This window comes from Lissotriton vulgaris, chromosome 1_2 (assembly GCF_964263255.1).
Source record: "Lissotriton vulgaris chromosome 1_2, aLisVul1.2, whole genome shotgun sequence".
NCBI lineage: Eukaryota > Metazoa > Chordata > Amphibia > Caudata > Salamandridae > Lissotriton > Lissotriton vulgaris.
The window spans coordinates 101,958,539-101,973,711 of record NC_141686.1 but is presented as its reverse complement, the minus strand read 5'-3'; the positions used below and the strand labels follow the sequence as shown (position 1 = coordinate 101,973,711).

At 49.6% G+C, this 15,173-nt stretch overlaps 1 protein-coding gene across 1 annotated transcript in view; it reads left to right on the top strand.

Moving 5' to 3' along the window:
* Nucleotides 1-521: 521 nt before the first annotated feature.
* USP18 (ubiquitin specific peptidase 18) overlaps nucleotides 522-15,173 on the top strand; it is a 182,850-nt gene continuing 168,198 nt past the window's right edge. Inside the window, exon 1 of the mRNA XM_086952917.1 lies at nucleotides 522-615. The gene's annotated coding sequence lies outside the window, so the exon portion shown is untranslated. The remainder of the gene's footprint in view (nucleotides 616-15,173) is intronic.

Genomic DNA, 15,173 nt, shown 5'->3' with positions numbered 1-15,173 from the left:
ATTAACTTGCGCGCGCGGGTCTTGTGTGCAGAACTAGAAACAAGTGCTCAGGGGCAGCCCTGGAGACTGAATTGAACCTCGGCGTCCCAGCACTGCAGACGGAAATGTGGAGTGGGGTTATCAACATAACCTGCTTTATATGTACCATATAATATGTATTTGCTTCAGTATATTGCCATAAGCTTATGTGGAAATACATGTGTCGTATACATATGCCTACCCATACATTCCAATCTATACACATGGAAATGAGTGCTCTCCGCCACCAGCCGCGTCTAGATGTATGCTATACGTGCCTGCCTGCTGCCTGTGGTGTGTCTTCAGAGTGTGCATTCAGCAGAGGGTGCGTGCCGGGGTCTGTGCGCGCGCAGCAGGCGCGCGCCACTGGTCCGTAAGTTTCACTTTCGAGAGCCTTTGCCGGGAAATGAAAACTTAGGGAGGAGGCGGGAGGGGCGGAGGACGCGCCGGTGGGTGTCACTGGGTGGCTCCTTTTGCACGGGCTGGTTAGTACACACCGCGTCTGTGCATGCATGGGAGCCAGAGGCAGGACGGGCAGGGCAGAAGCAGGCAGCACAGGGCACAGGGCAAGGCAGCCGCCGCAGCCCCGGTCACTCGGTAAGTGTCACGCCAAATGCGTGATGTGTGGTATACTTGCGATCCCTTTAACGTTCATATGTTGGGCGTCACGTATGCAGTGTTTAATTCTTGATGCTATGCTGTCACATATATAGTGCCGTGTATTCATAGATCTGCGCGTCCCTGATGTCACAATGTCATAGATGGACTATGGAGCTGTCAGACTGTCACACACTCCAAATGCCTGACTGCCACACACTCCAAATGCCTGACTGTCAGTCCGCTGCCTAATTCAGTCCGCCCCACAGAACTGTGCATTGCTGATGCCAGTGAAAGCTTTGTCTTCCGGACGTCAGATAGAATGACGTATAGAACTGTGCGCTGCAGATAGCCTGCAACATAGAATTGAGCATTACTGACGGCAGAGTGCTCACGTACAGCTTTGTATCCCTGACTTCACACTGACATACAGAACTGTGCGCTGCAGATGACATAGAACTGTGCATTACTGATGTCAGAGTGAAAACGTACAACTTTGTATTCCTGACGTCAGATTGACGGCAGACGACAGCCTGCCCGGCTCACAGAAATGTGCACTAGTGATATCAGAGTGACAAACGTATATGTGTTCCTAATGTCAGCCTGGCTCACAGAACAGTACATTACTAATGTCAAAGCGACACACGTAGAACTTTGTATTCCTAGTGTGACTGACATATATAGCTGTCAGCTTCTTGTGTCAGCCTGGCACATAGCACTGTGCATTACTGCTGTCAGAGTGACACGCGTAGAACTTTGTATTCCTGACATCAGACTGACATATAGAGCTGTGCGCTGCATATGTCAGCGACGCACGTAGGACTTTGTATTCATGACGCCAGAATGACATAAGAGCAGTGCGTTGCAAATGTCACCCTGCTACACAGAACTGTGCATTACTGATGTCAGTGACACATGTATAACTTTGTATTCCTGATGTCAAAATGATATATAGAGCTGTGCGCTGCTGATATCAACCTGGCACACAGCACTGTGTATTACTGCTGTCAGAGTGACACACGTAGAACTTTGTATTGTTGACGTCAGATTGACATAGAGAACTTTGTACCGCTGACGTCAGTTTGTCATATAGGCAACTGTATTCCTGATGCCAGTCTGACAAATATAAAACTGTGCATTCCCGATATCAGTATGGTATATGTAGAAAATACTATTTTTTATGTCAGACTGCCACACACATAATGAACTGTGCACTGCGGGTGTCTTATTGGCACACAGAACCGCGCATTTGTGATGCCAAGCGCTCTCAAGAACTGTGTATCCATTCTTGATGTCAGGGTGTCGTGTATAGCACTGTGTATCCATTCCCAAGGTCACTGTGGCTAGACCTGTGTATGTGAGAGTGTCGCATATAGAGCTGTGTATCCATTCCTGGTGTCAGTCTGTCGCTTATAGAACTATGTTTGTGAGAGTGTCGCATATAGAGCTGTGTATCCATTCCTGGTGTCAGTCTGTCGCGTATAGACCTGTGTATGTGAGAGTGTCGCATATAGAGCTGTGTATCCGTTCCTGGTGTCAGTCTGTCGCTTATAGAACTGTGTTTGTGAGAGTGTCGCATATAGATCTATTCCAGATGTCAGACTGTCGTGAGAGTGTCACATATAGAGCTGTGTAGCCATTCCTGATGTCAGACTGTCGCGAGAGTGTCGCATGTAGAGCTGTGTATCCATCCCTGGTGTCAGACTGTCGCTTATAGAACTGTGTATGTGAGAGTGTCGCACATAGACCTGTGTATCCATTCCTGGTGTCAGACTGTCGTTTATAAAACTGTGTATGTGCGAGTGTCGCAAATAGAGCTGTGTAGCCATTCCTGATGTCAGACTGTCGTGAGAGTGTCGCATATAGAGCACTGTATCCATTCCTGGTGTCAGACTTTCTTATAGAACTGTGTATGTGAGAGTGTCGCATATAGAGCTCTGTATCCATTCCTGGTGTCAGACTTTCTTATAGAACTGTGTATGTGTGAGTGTCGCATATAGAGCTGTGTATCCATTCCTGATGTCAGACTGTCGCTTATAGAACTGTGTATGTGAGAGTGTCGCATATAGAGCTCTGTATCCATTCCTGGTGTCAGACTTTCTTATAGAACTGTGTATGTGTGAGTGTCGCATATAGAGCTGTGTAGCCATTCCTGGTGTCAGACTGTCGTGAGAGTGTCGCATATATAACTGTGTATCCATTCCTGGTGTCAGACTGTCTTATAGAACTGTGTATGTGAGAGTGTCTCATATAGAGCTGTGTATCCATTTCTGATGTCAGACTGTCGCTTATAGAACTGTGTATGTGAGAGTGTTGCATATAGAGCTGTGTATCCCTTCCTGAAGTCGACTGTCGCTTATAGAACTGTGTATGTGAGAGTGTCGCATATAGAGCTGTGTATCTATTCCAGAAGTCAGACTGTCGTGAGAGTGTCACATATAGAGCTGTGTAGCCATTCCTGGTGCCAGACCGTCGCGTATAGAAAGAACTGTGTATGTGAGAGTGATGCATATAGAGCTGTGTATCTATTCCAGATGTCAGACTGTTGTGAGAGTGTCACATATAGAGATGTTTAGCCATTCCTGATGTCAGACTGTCGTGAGAATGTCTCATATAGAGCTGTGTAGCGATTCCTGATGTCAGACTGTCGCTTATAGAACTGTGTATGTGAGAGTGTCGCATATAGAGCTGTGTATCCATTCCTGGTGTCAGTCTGTTGCTTATAGAACTGTGTATGTGAAAATGTCGCATTTAGAGTGATGTATCCATTCCTGGTGTCAGACTGTCGCTTATAGAACTGTGTATGTGAGAGTGTCACATATAGAGCTGTGTAGCCATTCCGGATGTCAGACTGTCGTGAAAATGTCGCATGTAGAGCTGTGTATCCTTTCCTGGTGTCAGACTGTCGCTTATAGAACTGTGTATGTGAGAGTGTCGCATATAGACCTGTGTATCCATTCCTGGTGTCAGACTGTCGCTTATAAAACAGTGTATGTGCGAGTGTCGCATATAGAGCTGTGTATCCATTCCTGGTGTCAGACTGTCGCTTATAAAACAGTGTATGTGCGAGTGTCGCATATAGAGCTGTGTAGCCATTCCTGGTGTCAGACTGTCTTATAGAACTGTGTATGTGAGAGTGTCTCATATAGAGCTGTGTATCCATTTCTGATGTCAGACTGTCGCTTATAGAACTGTGTATGTGAGAGTGTCGCATATAGAGCTGTGTATCCAATCCTGGTGTCAGACTGTCGCTTATAGAACTGTGTATGTGAGAGTGCCGCATATAGAGTTGTGTATCCAATCCTGGTGTCAGATTGTCGCTTATGGAACTGTGTATGTGAGAGTGTTGCATATAGAGCTTTGTATCCAATCCTGGTGTCAGACTGTCGCTTATAGAACTGTGTATGTGAGAGTGCCGCATATAGAGCTGTGTATCCATTCCTGATGTTAGACTGTCGCTTATGGAACTGTGTATGTGAGAGTGTTGCATATAGAGCTGTGTATCCATTCCTGGTGTCAGACTTTCTTATAGAACTGTGTATGTGAGAGTGTCGCATATAGAGCTGTGTATCCATTCCTGATGTTAGACTGTCACTTATAGAACTGTGTATGTGAGAGTGTTGCATATAGAGCTGTGTAGTCATTCCTGGTGTCAGACTGTCGCTTATAGAACTGTGTATGTGACAGTGTCGCATATAGAGCTGTGTATCCATTCCTGGTGTCAGACTGTCGCTTTTAGAACTGTGTATGTGACAGTGTCGCATATAGAGCTTTGTATCCATTCCTGGTATCAGACTGTCGCTTATAGAACTGTGTATGTGCCACAAACACACTTGTGCATTCCCAGTGTTCATGTCTCGTTTAGAACGCTGATTTCTGATATTAGCTTGTCAGCTATAGAACCGTGTATACAGTATTACTTATATCAGCCTGTCTCTTGCAGAACTTCCCTATGTTAGACTGCCGCGATTAGAATTGTGCATTTCTGGTGCAACACCGTCACATATAGAACGCTGCACTTCTAAACTTCGACTGCCACCCATAGGGCTGCGTATCCGCATCGTAAAACTATCACTATTTGAACATAAACATTTCCGAGTAGACTGTCGCATATGGAAAGAACCGTGTACTGTGTTCGTGAAAGTAGGTTGTCACGTGGATGAGACGCTCTCAAAAGTATCTATATGTTGCAGACTCTAATATAAGAGGAATGTGTTTTTAGACTAACCTGTCCCAGAAAGATCTTTAGATTCCAGAAGTTAGGGTGTCAAACAGAGCACTTTTTCTGCACATTAGACTTTCACCGATAGAGCTGTACATTCCTTACCACGAATGGAGTTATACTGTTCTAATATTAACCTCTCACAGACGGAGCTGTGGTAAGGAATGCACCAGTGGGGCAGTCTAATATTAGGGATGCACAGCTCCGTCTACATCCCTAATATTAGACTGCCCCACAGTGAGCTGTACAGGTCGCAGTATAATATGTGCGTTCTGGTAGTAGCCTCTCGCAGATGAAGCTGTGCATTCTAAATGTTAGACTCTCGCAGATGGAGCTGTGCATTCCAAATGTTAGACTCTCACAGTTGGAGCTCTGCATTCCAAATGTTAGACTCTCACCGGTGGAGCTGTGCATTCCAGATATTAGACTCTGACAGGTGGAGCTGTGCATTCCAAATGTTAGACTCTCACACGTGGAGCTGTGCATGCTTGATGTTGGAGTCTCACACCTCAAGCTGGTCTTTGATTCACAGGTGGAACTATACTTTTCTAATGTTATCCTCTCATAGACGGAGCTGTGCATTCCAAATGCTTGAGTCTCACAGATGAGGCTGCACATCCCTGAGCTTAGACTCACAGAGGGAGCTATACTTTTCTAATGTTAGCCTCTCAGAGACCGAGCTGTGCATTCCATATATGAGACTCTCGCAGATGGAGCTGTGCATTCCAAATGTTAGACTCTCAACGGTGGAGTTGTGCATTCCAAATGTTAGACTCTGACAGGTGGAGCTGTGCATTCCAAATGTTAGTCTCTAACACATGGAGCTGTGCATGCTTGATGTTGGAGTCTCACACCTCAGGCTGGTCTTCGATTCACAGGTGGAACTATACTTTTCTAATGTTAGCCTCTCACAGACGGAGCGGTGCATTCCAAATGTTTGAGTCTCACAGCTAAGGGTGCACATCCCTGAGCTTAGACTCACAGCGGGAGCTATACTTTTCTAATGTTAGCCTCTCACAGACTGAGCTGTGTGTTTCATATATTAGACTCTCGCAGGTGGAGCTGTGCATTTCAAATGTTAAACTCTCACACATGGAGCTGTGTAGTCCAAATGTTATACTCTCGCAGGCGGAGCTGTGGATTCCAAATGTTAGACTCTCGCAGGTTGAGCTGTGCATTCCAAATGTTAGACTCTTGCAGGTGGAGCTGTTCATTCCAAATGTTAGACTCTCACAGGTGGAGCTGTGCATGCTTGATGTTGGAGTCTCACACCTCAGGCTGATGTTTGACTCACAGGTGGAACTATACTTTTCTAATGTTAGCCTTTCACAGACGGAGCTGTGCATTCCATATATTAGATTAACACAGGTGGAGCTGTGCATTCTTGATCTTAGAGTCTCAAACATACAGCTTTACATTCCTGATCTTAGATTCATTGATGGAGTTATAGGTGACTAATGTTAACCTCTCACAGACGGAGCTGTGCATTCTAAATGCTAGATTCTCACGGGAGAGCTGTGCATTCCTGATGTTGAAGACTCACTGACAAGGCTGCACATTCCGGATCTTAGCCTCACAGATGTCGCATGTTAACCTCTCACAGATGGAGTTATACATTTCTAATGTTGGCCTCTCACAGATGGAGCTGTGCATTATATGTATTAGATTCACACAGGTGGAGCTGTGCATTCTTGATCTTAGGACATGTGGCTTTAGTTTCTTGATCTTAGATTCACAGATGGAGTTATACATTTCTAATGTTGGCCTCTCACAGATGGAGCTGTGCAATTCTATTGCCTGACTCTTACAGGAGTTGCACATTTCTAAAGTTAGACTCAGAGAGAGCGGTGCACATTTCTGATGTTAGACTCTCACAGAAGGAGCTGCACATTTCTGTTTTTAGACTCACAGGTAGAGCTGTGCATTTCTGAAGTTAGCTTCTCGCAGATTGAGATGCACGTCTAATGCTAGAGTCTCTAATCGTAGACTCCTAGATGGAGCTGTACATATAACCTTTTACAGATGGAGCTGTGTATTCTTTTTTTATTTTTTTTATTTTTGAAAACCTTTATTAAAAACAGAGCACACAGCTATTCAGCCTGACATCCCGGAGGCAAGGCAGCATGAAATATAGGAGAACATTAGTGCAAAAAGATCAACACATAATCATTGAAGGTTAATTTTATATTTTATATGAAGAACTAACCAAAAAGAGCGCCCAAGGGCGCGAAAAGACGGCAATAGAGTCCAATAGAAGTCAGGGCGTCAGGGACAGGTAGGGGAGGAAAAGCAGGGAAACGGCTAATAAGGAGAAGCATTCAGAATTGGAAGGGGGGGGGGAAAGACATCAGGAGAATACAATACATCAAATCACAGTTGGCGTCACATGTCAGGGCGACACATGTTCATCTAAAGAAACAGGTTCAGGTGGTAGACAAACGTCCCCCCTATATGCGTTCCAGGCCCCCCATATTTTATTCCATGTCTGGGGTCTCCCTCTTGCCACATAAACCGTCTTCTCCCGGAACATACACCAATCCATATTGGCTTTCCATTGCACCGCCAGGGGGGCCGTGGACGCTCCCCATTTCTGAGCAATATCCCGTTTGGCCACCATGTTTCCCAGGGTCACCCACCTAGTCTGTGCCGTGTTGTGGTCAGACGGTTCCCATACGTTAAGGAGACACCGCCGAGCTTCTGCGTGAACGACCACTCCAGTAACTTCACCCATAATCCGGTGCACCCTCCTCCAGTAGGAGGCTATTACGGGGCATTCCCACAGGATGTGGAGGAAGGTGGCGAGGGCTCCGCAACCCCGGCGGCAGAGTCCGTCAGGCGAATACCCCATGCGCACCAGTCGGGGGCCTGTCACATACACCCGGTGCAAGATCTTGAACTGCACTAGACGGAGGCGAGAGGAGATTGCAACCTCCTTAGGGGAGGAGACCGCACTCTGCCAGTCCTCGTCATCAATTTCCAGACCATCCGCCACCCACTGGTTCCGCAAGCCAAGGAGAAGATCTGTACGAACGTTAATCAATTTCTTGTAAGAAAGGGAGATCGCGCTATCTGGCATGTGCCCATCTAGTATCCTATCCTCCAGGGGGGAGCTCTCGGGGATGTCACCGTTCGGTGGCGTGGCCGAAAGCAGTGCATGCCTCAGCTGGGCGTAGCGGAAGAACTCCGTGTCACCCAACTGGTATTCGGTTTGCAGCTGAGGGAAGGTCTTAACAGTGCCCCTGGAAAGCATGTCCTCCACCCTGGTTATGCCGATGAGGTCCCATTTATCAAAACCCTTGGTGTGCCACAGTTTACCCAGGATGTCTGAATCAAACAGAGGGGTGAATCTGGTCAGTCTACCCTGCCAACCCTGCGCCTTGGTAATTGCCCGCCAAATATGGACCGCCGTCCGTGTAGGGCCCGACATCCGCCGATCTAAGGACCTCGAGTACAGGGCCCGGTAGTAGTTGCCGCCACCCAGGAGCCATCTATCCATGGCGTATCCGGGACTGTCCACAGGACCGTAGAACCCATGATTGAGGGCCGCAAGCTGGGAGGACCAATAGTACCGGCGCACATCCGGAAGAGCGATGCCGCCGTCATACCATGGAAGCGTGAGCTTATGGATTGCGACACGAGGTCGGCCGTCCCAAAGAAGGGTTCGCAGGAGACCCTCAAGTTCCCGGAAGTAGCGGGCCGGAACCGGGTCTTGGGCGTTCTGCAAGGCGTATAAGAACCTGGGCAGGGACATCATCTTAAACAATGCCGCACGGCCGAGGAGGGAGAGCGGGAGTTTACGCCAGCTATCCACGTCACGCCGTAGACGCTGGAGAGGAGGGAGCAAATTGTGGTCGTACCGCATCTTTGAATTTCCGGAGATGTAAATGCCCAGGTACCTGAAGCCATGGCTGGCAATCTGAATATTGCAGCCCCTGGGGAGGCGTGGAGTATCCCCTTTAAGGACGTACAGGGAAGACTTGGCCCAGTTTATAATCAGGCCGGAATAACGTCCGAAAAGTCTGAGCACGTCGCAGGCCACAATGAGGGACCTACAAGGGGAGGTCAAGTAAAGCAGGATATCATCCGCATACAGGGAGATCCTGTCTTCAAAGCCAGGGGCCCAAGTGATACCATGTAAGTCTGGGTGCGTACGCAATAAGGCCGCGAGCGGCTCGAGGGCCAAGGCGAACAGAAGAGGCGACAGGGGACAGCCCTGTCTGGTACCCCGATGAAGGGGAAATGATGTCGACAAGCGGCCGTTGACCGTGACATTGGCCAGCGGCTCGGCGTACAATAGCTTCACCCAGCTCACAAAAACCGGCCCAAAGCCGAGTTTTGACAGCACTGCCCAGAGGTAGGGCCACTCAAGGGAGTCAAAAGCCATCGTGGCGTCAAGGGAAGCAAGGATCGCCGGCTCCGCGAGAGTGTGGGCTCTAGCCATAACGCCGTGAAGTCGGCGCAGGTTAAGGGCGGTATTTCGGTGGGGGATGAAGCCCGACTGGTCGGGATGCACTAGGTCGCCAATGACTCCAATCAGTCGATTGGCGAGTAGTTTGGCAAGGATCTTGGGCTCCACATTAAGGAGAGAAATAGGACGGTACGACCGGCAAACGTCCCGCGGTTTACCCTCCTTATGGATGACCACAATAGTGGCCAGTCTTTGATCCAGGGGAAGACGGCTCCTCTCAAATGATTCTAGGAACATTTTCCGCAGGTGCGGGGATACCGCATCCGGCCGAATTTTATATAGCTCGACCGGGATGCCATTAGGACCAGAGGCCTTACCGGTGCGCAACGAGCGGATCGCCAAGGCAATCTCATCAGCGGTTATCTCCCTATCCAAGTCGGCACATTCCTCCTCAGAAAGGCGGGGAAGATCTATACCCGAAAGGAAAGCCGTCGAGTCAGCCTCGGAAAGGTCCGAGTTAGACTCATAGACCCCCCGAAAGTAACCAGCAAAGGATTCGACAATGGCGCTCGGGTCCGTGAGGACGACACCGTCCTCACCTAAAATTTCAGGCACCACACGGCTGGCCATCTCCTTCCTATCCAACCAGGCCAGCAACTTCCCGGCTTTATCGCCTACATCATAGATACGGCCCTGCTGCTCCTTAGCCAGAATCAGTGCGGCATTCGTCGCAAGGTCATGGTATTCCGCTTGCTTTAGTGAAAGGGCATGTAAAACCGAGGGGTCAGGCTCGGGTCCCAGTTGAGACTCAAGACTCAAGACCTCTTCCTCGATGCTCAGCAAGTCGGCATCCCTAGCCCTTCGGGCATCTGCGATGAGCGCAAGGGCCTCACCTCTGAGCACAGTTTTAAAGGCCTCCCATAAGGTGATGGCCGAGCCAACCGAACCCACATTTTCCGCAAAATAGAGGTCTATGGCTTTGGCCAGGAGGGAGCGAGTCTTAAAGTTGCGGAAGTACCACGGGTTAATCGCCGCCGGTCGTCCCGACAAGGCCACGTCAAAATCGAAGGAGACCCACAAGAGGGAATGATCAGAGATGCCCCGTGCCAAAAATCGGGCCTCTGACACGGCCGGCGCGTGCGCCGCCAGCGTGAGAACATAATCAATACGGGAGAGACTCCCGTGGGCACCCGAGAGGAAGGAAAAGTGACGGAGCGTCGGATGGAGAAGACGCCAGCCGTCCACCACACCAGGCCCATGGACTCGAGAAAGGAAGGCAGCCACTGCTGAGAGCTACGGAGGTCTCGAGGCGGTTGACGGTCAAGGGAACCAGAGCAAACTGAGTTAAAATCACCCCCCACTATCAACAGACCAACCGGCATAGACAAGATGGCACCACCAAGGTCCTGAAAGGTGCTGGACTGCAAACCTGGGGGGACGTACACAGAGAGCAACGAAAGGGAACGCCCTTCCCATCTCCCCGCCACAGCAGCGTAGCACCCCCTACCATCAATCACAGTGACGTCTATCTCTAGGGGAAGGGACGCACGCACCAGGATACCCGCCCCCCGAGATCCGGAAGAGAACCCTGAGTGAGCCACCATTTTGTAGCCTTTGCGATTAAGAGCTTTACACGAGTTTCCCACCAAATGTGTCTCTTGAAGGAGGACAATATCAGGCATGTGTCGCTTAATCAATTGAATTACCACCCCTCTTTTGACCCGGTCTCCCAACCCATTGACGTTCCAACTGAGAACTCTTAGTTTCTTACCCCCCATCACCCCGCAGCCCGCCCCACCCAGTCCCAGTAGACACCGACATCAAATAAAGTTCAACAGTATACGTGACCCATTGCCAGATAGAAAGAAGAAAGAAAAAACCATCAAACAAGAAAACTCGCTCAAACATACCCCCCACCCTGCACCCCTGCATCAGACTAAAAAGCCCTCCCAACCAGCAGTGTGCCTGTCGCCCCATTAACTAATCTACGAAAAGTCCCCAGAGGAGTAAGGAATCTCCATGAACACGCCCCGCCACCCACCGTGTAAGCACCAGGAGAGTCAAGTTAGATTACGGATACCAGCACCGGCAGTCGCACGAAGCGGGGGTGCCATAGGCCAACCGCTCAGTCTCACTGTTCCGCACCACCAGAAGCACCTCCATCGTGATCCTCCTGCTCGTCCAGCCATTCACTAACGTTGTCAGGGAAGTCAAAGAACAGGGCAGGTCCCTTGTGTTCAACACGGAGTTTGGCGGGGAACATCATCGAGTATTTATAGCCCATTTCCCTGAGTCGTCTCTTCACTCCCGCATAGCTCTGACGTTGGCGCTGCACAGTCCTTGTGAAGTCAGGATAGAAGTGCACCTCCGCATTCTGGTAGTGGAGTGGCCCATGCGTTCTGGACGCTTGCAGGACCACGTCCCGATCTCTGAAGTTGAGGAGGCGCGCCACAATCGGTCGTGGCGCCACGCCTGACTTCGGCGGGCCACCCGGTACCCGGTGGGCACGTTCCACCGAGAAAAAGTTACTCAGCCCAGTGGGTGCTAGATGGGTTTGGATCAATTCCTCCACAAACAGGTCCGTCGCTGCCTCCTCGGAGCCCTCCGGTACGCCGACTATGCGGACGTTTTGCCGCCTGGCTCGCCCCTCAAAGTCCTCCAGTCTCCTCGAGAATAGGTCCGTAGTCATCCGCAGGTTGCGGACCTCGGTTTGTAGTTCAGAGACGTCGGAGGTCAGGCTGGAGGTCTTAATATCCAGTGCCTTCACACGCTCGTTGGTCCTGCCCAAGTCGGCCCTTATAAGAGTGATATCAACAGCCATTGAGTCGACCTTATGATTCAGAGTTTCATGCTGTTGCTGCATGTAACTCCCGGAAACTCGTGATGGCACCCATGATGTCGCTGAGGGTAGGATCCGACCCATCCGGCGAGCTCGTCGAAGGAGGGCCCTTAGCCGTGGCCCCCGTTGCGGGCGGTGTCTTTGGCTGAACATAGCGCTCTATGCGGTTCAGCTGCGTTTGTGACTTGCCTCGACCACCTTTGTTCGATGCCCTGTCTGGATCGCCTCTGCCCGCCATGATGGGTCCGAAGAGAACAAAGGCAGAGCGCCACCCAAGCCCGGGTCCGCAGCAAGACGGGGAGGTAGGGCCAAAATAGCAAGACCAGGTTGTAGAAAGCACGAGCTGGAGACACTGTCACTTCGCCAGTGGGGACAGCAGGCAGCCGCTACGCATTCCAATCATGCGAAGTGGCGAAGTCCGGAGGGACAATGGCACCGTCCCGGCGTTCAGCTCGACGTATCTCAGCACTGGAACTACCGATTTGGAGGCGGAAGGCAGCTCCCGCTTCAGCAGACCACCAGCAATAAGGTACCACCACCGTGGATCAGGATTTCGAGCAGGATAGTTGAGGCGGGTCGGACGGTCCACAGAGCTCCGAGCTTACGCAGCCATCTTGGTTGCCCGCGAAGCTCCTCCTCCGAGCTGTGTATTCTTGATGTGAGCCTCTCACAGACGGAGCAGTGCGTTTTTAATGTTAGCTTCTCACACACGGTGCAGTGCATTTCTGTTGCCTGACTCTTACAGAAGTTGCACATTTCTAAAGTTAGACTCAGAGAGAGCGGTGCACATTTCTGATGTTATAAACTCACAGAAGGAGCTGCACATTCCGGTTCTTAGACTCACAGGTAGAGCTGTGCATTTCTGAAGTTGCTTCTCTCCGATGGAGCTACACGTCAAATGTTAGAATTTTTGATCGTAGACTCCTAGATGGAGCTGTACATTTATGATGTTAGCCTTGTACAGATGGAGCTGTGTATTCCTGATGTGAGCTTCTCACAGATGGATCTGCGCATTTTTTATGTTATCGTCCCACAAATGGAGCTGTGCATCCTTAATGTTGGTTTCTCGCAGATGGAGCTGTGCATTTTTGATATGACTCTCACATAAGCAGCTGTACATTTCATATGTTAGAATCTCACAGACGGAAGTGCACCTTTCTGTTGTTAGACTTTCACAAACGCAGTTTACATGTTAGACATTCAGAAATGGGGTGTAGGTACCTTCACGGGATAGACTTTTCACAGACGGAGCTGCACATTTACAATGAGTGCATGTTCATGGTGAAAAACTTTCACAGATGGTGGTGTACGAACATTCATAGCGATAGACTTTACCAGATGGTGCTGCACATAAGTGCACATTCATGGTGATAAACTTTCACAGACGGAGTTGCAAATTTGAGATGTCAGACTCTCACAGACGAATACACATTCATGGTGATAGACTTTCACTGATGGTGCTGCACGAGTGCACATTCATGGTGATAGACTTTCACTGATGGTGCTGCACGAGTGCACATTCATGGTGATAGTCTTTCACAGATGTGCTGCACAAGTGCCCATTCATGGTGATAGACTTTCACTGATGGTGCTGCACGAGTGCACATTCATGGTGATAGACTTTCACTGATGGTGCTGCGCGAGTGCACATTCATGGTGATGAACTTTCACAGATGGTGCTGTTCAAGTGCACATTCATGGTGATAGACTTTCAAAGATGATTCAACGCGAGTGCACATTCAAGGTGATAGACTTTCAAAGATGATTCAGAAAAGGGGGTGGTGATGGACAGAGTATCTGAATTACGCAGAACACTCCTACCCAGTCAAGAGATCAGGGCTTGATCCATCACCGTTTTTTAGCTCACTGCACCATCCCAGCTCAGAACCTGGCTACATGCAAATTGGTCTGTCCCTGGCCCAGTGCATCATGGGAACAGGGCAGACCAAACTACCAAGCCAATTCTTTTACTGGAAAGGAAACAAGCTTCCGGGGACCGGTTTCTGGCATTACAGCCGTCTTCGGCCCGGCTTGCTTGAATCCTGATGGTGCAGTGAGCAAGGGACTCAAGTCTGATCATACCCTTCCACACTTATGGTGGACAAAACGATTCAGAAAAGGGGGTGGTGATGGACAGAGTATCTGAATTAAGCAGAACACTCCTACCCAGTCACGAGATCAAGGCTTGATCTATCACCGTTTTTTAGCTCACTGCACCATCCCAGCTCAGAACCTGGCTACATGCAAATTAGTCTGTCCCTGGCCCAGTGCATCATGGGAACAGGGCAGATCAAACTACCAAGCCAATACTTTTACTGGAAAGGAAACAAGCTTCCGGGGACCGGTTTCTGGCATTACAGCCGTCTTCGGCCCGGCTTGCTTGAATCCTGATGGTGCCGTGAGCAAGGGACTCATGTCTGAGCATACCGTTCCACGCTTATGGTGGATAAAACGATTCAGAAAAGGGAGTGGTGATGGACTGAGTATCTGAATGAAGCAGAACACTCCTACCCAGTCAAGAGATCAGGGCTTGATCCATCACCGTTTTTTAGCTCACTGCACCATCCCAGCTCAGAACCTGGCTACATGCAAATTAGTCTGTCCCTGGCCCAGTGCATCATGGGAACAGGGCAGACCAAACTACCAAGCCAATTCTTTTACTGGAAAGGAAACAAGCTTCCGGGGACCGGTTTCTGGCATTACAGCTGTCTTCGGCCCGGCTTGCTTGAATCCTGATGGTGCAGTGAGGAAGGGACTCATGTCTGAGCATACCCTTCCACGCTTATGGTGGACAAAACGATTCAGAAAACGGGGTGGTGATGGACAGAGTATCTGAATTAAGCAGAACACTCCTACCCAGTCGAGATCAGGGCTTGATCCATCACCGTTTTTTAGCTCACTGCACCATCCCAGCTCAGAACCTGGCTACATGCAAATTAGTCTGTCCCTGGCCCAGTGCATCATGGGAACAAGGCAGACCAAACTACCAAGCGAATTCTATTACTGGAAAGGAAACAAGCTTCCGGGGACCGGTTTCTGGCATTACAGCCGTCTTCGGCCCGGCTTGCTTGAATCCTGATGGTGCAGTG